This window comes from Antechinus flavipes, chromosome 3 (assembly GCF_016432865.1).
Source record: "Antechinus flavipes isolate AdamAnt ecotype Samford, QLD, Australia chromosome 3, AdamAnt_v2, whole genome shotgun sequence".
NCBI classification, from domain to species: domain Eukaryota; kingdom Metazoa; phylum Chordata; class Mammalia; order Dasyuromorphia; family Dasyuridae; genus Antechinus; species Antechinus flavipes.
The window spans coordinates 248,801,636-248,808,030 of record NC_067400.1 but is presented as its reverse complement, the minus strand read 5'-3'; positions in this window follow the sequence as shown (position 1 = coordinate 248,808,030).

The window sequence follows — 6,395 nt, the reverse complement described above, 5'->3', positions numbered from 1 at the left end:
AATTTATTTTTAAAAATAAAATATTTACCAAAATATCTTTGTCATCTGAATAAGGATTCATTTAGGTACTATACAGCTATAATAATTCATGAGGAATAAAAATGAGATAGTAATTAATTTATTTTATTTATCACTTGGATAGAGATTTTTAATTCATACAACATAAGCCAGTAACTATGCTGAATAATATTTGCTGTGTTTAAAATTTAATCTAATCTAAATACTTGATATCCATTTAATTATAATTTCCCTTTAAACATAGTAATCCAATGATACTTTTCTTTCCTAATTACAACAATATCAGTTGGTAAGTCTATAGGATATCTCATGGGAAAATTATTTATCACAATTGAAAAGACTATTAGGAATCTATATATTTTGAATTCCTTTCCATAGTTTATTTCCCCTTCCTTAAACTTTAAGGAATTTCGAGGAAGAAAAAAATAATAATAAGTAAATACTTGGAACTACTAAACTGTCTACACTTCTGATTTCTAAATTACTTATTACCTTATCTTCTTATGCCTCAGCTTCTCCACTGATTAAAAATAAAATAAAACTGCCTCTTTTAAGAATATTTTTCTTTTTTTTTTTTTTTTTTTTTTTGGCAAAAGATTTAGGACTCATAGAAATATGCTCACAAAAGAGTATAAATTACTTGATGGAAATTTCTTCTTAGTATATCCACTTCTCAAATATTTCACATGTATATTGCTTTTTTTCCTAATCACAATTGGTTAATGTAGTTCTTTTGAACAAATCTCAGAAGTCAGCCTCCCCAGAGATTTAATCATTTTTTGCATGATTGCTTCTTTTAAGAATTTCATTTAACTTAATGAGTTAAAAAGAAATGAATATCATATCAAGTAAGTTAGGCTCACTCTTATCAGATTCTTTTAAGAGTAAAACCATCAGCACTATCACTTACTAACTGCAATGTCTATGCAAATGAAATAAAAATTTATAGTAGGATTTGCCTTAATTTTTGGAAAGGGAATTTTGTACAAATAGGAACAACCAGTATTACTCTAATCATTTACTGCTTATTTTCTGCTTTTAAACTAGTTTTACAATCATTATCAATTATTTTAATATAAATTGACAAAAATTCTCTCCTTCCTTTTATTCATTACATTTTAGAGCTAGAGCTTATCTCCCTTATTAAACTGTCTTCTAAAACTTCCCCAGAAAAGAAATAGATGCAGGGATGATTAATGAGTGGAATCTCTGGGGAGAAAGACTCAATAAAGCTAAAAGGAAAAATAGATAATGTACAAATAGTGCATTTCTTTTTTTGACTCAATGGATAGAGCATTGGCCAAGAGTTGCAAAGCCTTGAATTCAAATCCAGCCTCAGCCATTTAGTTGTTATGTGATCCTAGGCAATTCACTTTAATCTCTTTCTGCTTCAGCTTCCTCTTTTGCAAAATGGGGATAATAATAGCACTCATGTCCAGTGTTGTTGTGAGAAGTAAATGAAAAAAAAAAAATTGTAAAAACTGTTTTGCAAACTGTAAAACATTATATAAATAGTAGCTATTATTTTTTCTTTAAATGGCAGAATACAGATATTCTAAACATGATTTTGATTATTTTTACATTCCTTTCACATGAGCCAGAATATGTACAATGATTAGTTCACAATTTATTAAAATTCCTATTTCAGATAATCCTGTAACTAAAATATAGATTCTTCAAATTCCTCATATTCTTTACAAATAATTTTGAAATAGGACCTAAAATTAATTGTTCAGTAACATGATTCATATGGATTACTGGGAACTCACTTTATTCAATATAAAATAATTTATATCTGAGAAGTAATAAAGAACATGTCAGTAGCTGCAATAATCAGTATTGGTTTAAATTATTTTAAAAATGTGGTCCGAGCAAAATTTTTAAAAAGACAATAGTGCATTCTCTATCCATTTTGTAGAACAATTGAAGATAGCATCATAAATTTCTTCACTGCCCTTGGGAAGAGATATCAAAGGTGTTATTTGCCGGAATGGATTTTGCTGGTGTGTGGTTCAGAAATGGTGAGGGGGTCACCATTTAATAAAAATGCTGAAGAGATCTCTAGAAGCAAAGCAAAGTTTATTATACATTCTCTGGGCATCCCACCCATTGAGCAGACAATTGAAGGGAGGAAACCCCATGGGGGGGGGGGGGGCAGGGTTAACACTTTTAATCCCTAAAGCAAATACTTCCTCCCACCACTGACCCTCATCCTTATAGGCTGAGGATCTTACCTTCTAAACTTGGGAACTACCCAAGAAATTGAACTTGACCAATAAGTACATAGTTGCCCATATTTGACTGAAACAGAAAGACACTGATGTCATGGAAGGGGACTTAAGTATACCCTTGACTCAATGCTTAAAGTCCTTCAGGCCTACTCAAACTCTGAAGCAGATGAAGCCTTACTCGATTTTCACAACTGTCTTCAAAGATCTCACCTCATCTCATTCACTGGCAAGAATTAATAATAATAGTTTGATCCAACTCAAGCAAGACTATCCATTTATGCTTCTGCTTTATAGTTAGTTATTTTAATGTTTTCAAAGTCGATGTTTAATGGAGGCAAGTATTCTCTTAGGATACATAGAATGGTCAATACATTAAAAAACAAACAAGAAAATAGAAAAAAACCCTAATGAAGTCCGTGGTACCTCTCACTCAGTAATGAGGAGGAATCAACCCCAGGAAGAATTCCTATGGTTTTTGGAATGTTTTATAACTTCTGGAAAGGTTGTCGTGTCTCTTATTTCTTCCATCATAAACTGAATACATAAACTAATACTATTCTTGTAACTCAACAATTACTGCTAAAGAGATGTTTATCATAAATCATTTGACCTACAAATGATCAGTTCAAAAAGAAAGTTGAATAAGACCAGGTGAAGTTTTCTTTAAAAAGTCTATGAGATAGAGTGGGTCAGACCTTAGGCCCAAGTTGCAGGCAGTCACATGATCTCTAGGCCTAGAGTTCTCTAGGGCAAGAAAGGTCAGATCCTAGGTCAGCTTCCGAAGTGACAGGAAGTGACCTGACCCACAGGAAGCAGACAACATGGGTGCCCATTGGTCAATGATGGTGACTTCCTTTTAGTCTATCCAATGAAAAGACTTGGGTCTTTTGCTATTTAATCAGTTTTACTATTTCCGGCTTGTCAGATCTGGCACATGTTAGGAGCTGAGATGCTACGTTTGCCATTTATAGGCTATATTTGCCATAGGTAAGGACTAACCATTTTGTCTGGGTTGTGGGACTATGCCTGGGATACAAATTATACAGAACTCTCAATAGAAATGATTGACGGATTTCACAATTTAGGAATGAGAGTGGAATCTGTCTTTTTAAATGTTTTAAACTGATCTGATGCCCTCCTGACAATTAGCATCATAAAGAATTGACATGTCTTAATGACTCCAAAACAAGTCCCCAAAAAGGCAACTCTTATCTCAACTTTCTTTGTCTTTTTCTAGTGGCAGAAAAATCACCTAAAAAATGCAATCCCCCCAGGCTACACTGAAGATAAACTGAATTCTGAGGACAGACTTCAGTGGAAAGTAGAGGAGGTCCAAATTCAGATAACCCAACTGGAGTACTAAAAAGGTAGTTACTTGCAATTGTCTTCAAGATATAATTCTTAGGGATATCTAGAACATTTATTTTGTTCTCTCCTCACTGAATGATCACAGATAATTTGCTCTCTAATTGTTAAGGAGTAAGTAAGTGATCTTATGATATATAACTACCACTTCTAAAGATATGACCTTTTAGTGATACACGCCAGAAACATAGACACTAATCTGGCTTTTCTACCTGTGCACAACTCACTATCTAATTCAACATCATCATCCTGATGACTATACCAGTTTGTCTGAACTAGATCTGACTCACATTCTTTGGTAATTTAGTTTTAATATTATAATGAAATGAGATATTTCTATTGTCTATTCAATAGTCAATAAAAAAGGCATGCCCATAGATTTGATGGAGATGAAAAATACTGGATCAACTTAAAACTTTTAAAAAGATAGCTTCCACTGTCATTCCTAAATTGTCAAAGCCTTCCAAGACTTCCACTGAGATCTCTGTATAGTTCAGATACCAGGAATATGCTTACATCCCAGACTTATTTATGGCAAATATAGTATGTAAATAATAATACATGATAATAATCAATAAAAAATAGTCATAACAGGAAGACACTCACAAAGGATATTAAGGATATCCTAAGTTCTTTCAACTAAGCAAAACCTCCATGCTTGTACATATAGTTAGATTAGAGAACTAATTATAACTAGAGAACTTCCCTAGAGAACAGACTCTTTTTTTTGTCTCTTTCTGTATCTTTGGAACTTAGCACAGTACAGGTGTTTAATGAATGTCTACTGGCTGACTGACCGAGTTATATAGTGTGCTTCAACAGTTATCAAGGATCAGAGCAATTTGCAATAATGTCATGCCTTTATTTTTGTACTGGGATGGCCAGGACAATGTCAAGAATCTTTGGTCTCAGAGTCCTGAGGATGGTTTTTATGGGAACAGAGAATTAGTATATTGCTCTCTACACAACATGTAAAAGAATGAGTAAAATAAATAAATAAATAAATAAATCTGTTAATCATTTAAATAAATGTACTCTATTCAAATTTATTCAATTTATCAAACATTTATTAAATGTCCCCCACTCCATTGTGTGCAGTACTTTTTATCACTGGGGAGTACAATGACTGGTATGAAACAGAATAAGTATAACTATCAGGGAACTTAAAATATAATTTGGAATGGAAATGATATTAAAAATGATTATGATATAAGGAAAAATAAGATAAGTACAAAAGAGAATACCAAGAAAAATAATTGATATTTAAAGAAGGAAAGCTCATTTTCCTCTTGAGTATGTTAGGAAAGTCATTATGAAGTATGTAGTTTCTGAATTGGGTCCTGAATAAACAGAGGTTCTTCAATAGATAGAGGCTATATGTAGGTAAAATATGTCAAACAAATTGGGAAGGGAGAGAGTCAATGTGAACAGGATATAGGAAAGAAGGAATTTAGTTTAAAAAAAACAATAGTTTCAATCAGAATATTTAAAATCTAGAATATAAATCCCTCAAGTCTAGAGGAGTATTTTGTTTTTGTTTTTGTTTTCCTGGTATTTAACATAGTTCCCTGCACACATTAAAAGCTTAATGTTTGTTGAATTTAACTGAATTGTAGAGGGCCTTGAATAATGCAATCAGTATTTTATGTTGTAAACAATATGCTTTAATAACATGCAAATATTTCTGAGTAAAGGAATGGCAATCAGAATGATGTGATTCTGCAACTGTTTGAAGGTATAAGCATCAAATGTTACTGAGAAGTTAAACAGGATTAGTTGTTAACCATCCGACAACCACTGGACTTAGTAGAGTATGCTTTTCTTTTGGTAGGTGGAGCTTCCATAGAAGCTTATTCCCCTTCAGAAGCATGGTTTTTCCTTATTAAGTTTTTTTTTTCCCCTTTCTAAGATTCTTTCTAAATATTTTTCCTTTATACCTCACTCCACTTCCTTTTGTGGGAACATAAGTGTCTATTAAACCACCAAACTCCTGGAAACTTCAGGAAATTCTGCGTGCACTAAGTACCATGGCAGCTAGCAAAAAAAGAAAGTAAAAAGCACATTGCTGCTATTTCCTCATAGCCTGCTTTTCTTTTTAACATGAAAATACTGACCTTAGTTTCATTTGAGGCATGCTGAATGTAACATCAACTTTTTCCATTTTGCTCAAACAGTTCTAAATTTGCTCTGAGCCTTGGTCAGCTTCCATTGAAAAGATAGTCTCCTGTCTCTAAATATAGCATGGTCTTTCCGTCTTCTTCATCTTTCAGTTTCCTATTCCAATTGTCCTTGTACATGCAATTATGGAATATTTTCTTTCCCTTAGTCTCCTTTTTATCAAGCACAATCCAGATCCCTCATCCACAAACCAAGAAAATGTCTATCAGATTTAAGTAACTTTTGAATAGAGTAATTCAGATTCACAGCTTCTTCAATCCCTATGAGAACAACAACATTTGGGACATAGTTAAGAAAAGATGATTTGATGACTGATTAATTTTAATTTCGTGCATGGATTCCTACACAAGTACAGTTCAAAACAAAACTGGTACATCTTACTTGAGGTTGAGCCCTACTGTTCACATCCTGAGGGAAGTCGGATCTCTTACAGTATTTCTATTTTCTTTTAGTCTAGCTACATAAACTGGAACTTTAAGTACTTTCCATATTGAACTTGCCATTCTATAGATGGATCTTTTTAGTCTGAAAGATTCATAGTATTCTGAACGTCTCAGAAAGTAGTAAATAAAAGCATTCTTTAAAAGACTAAAAGTCAGAAAC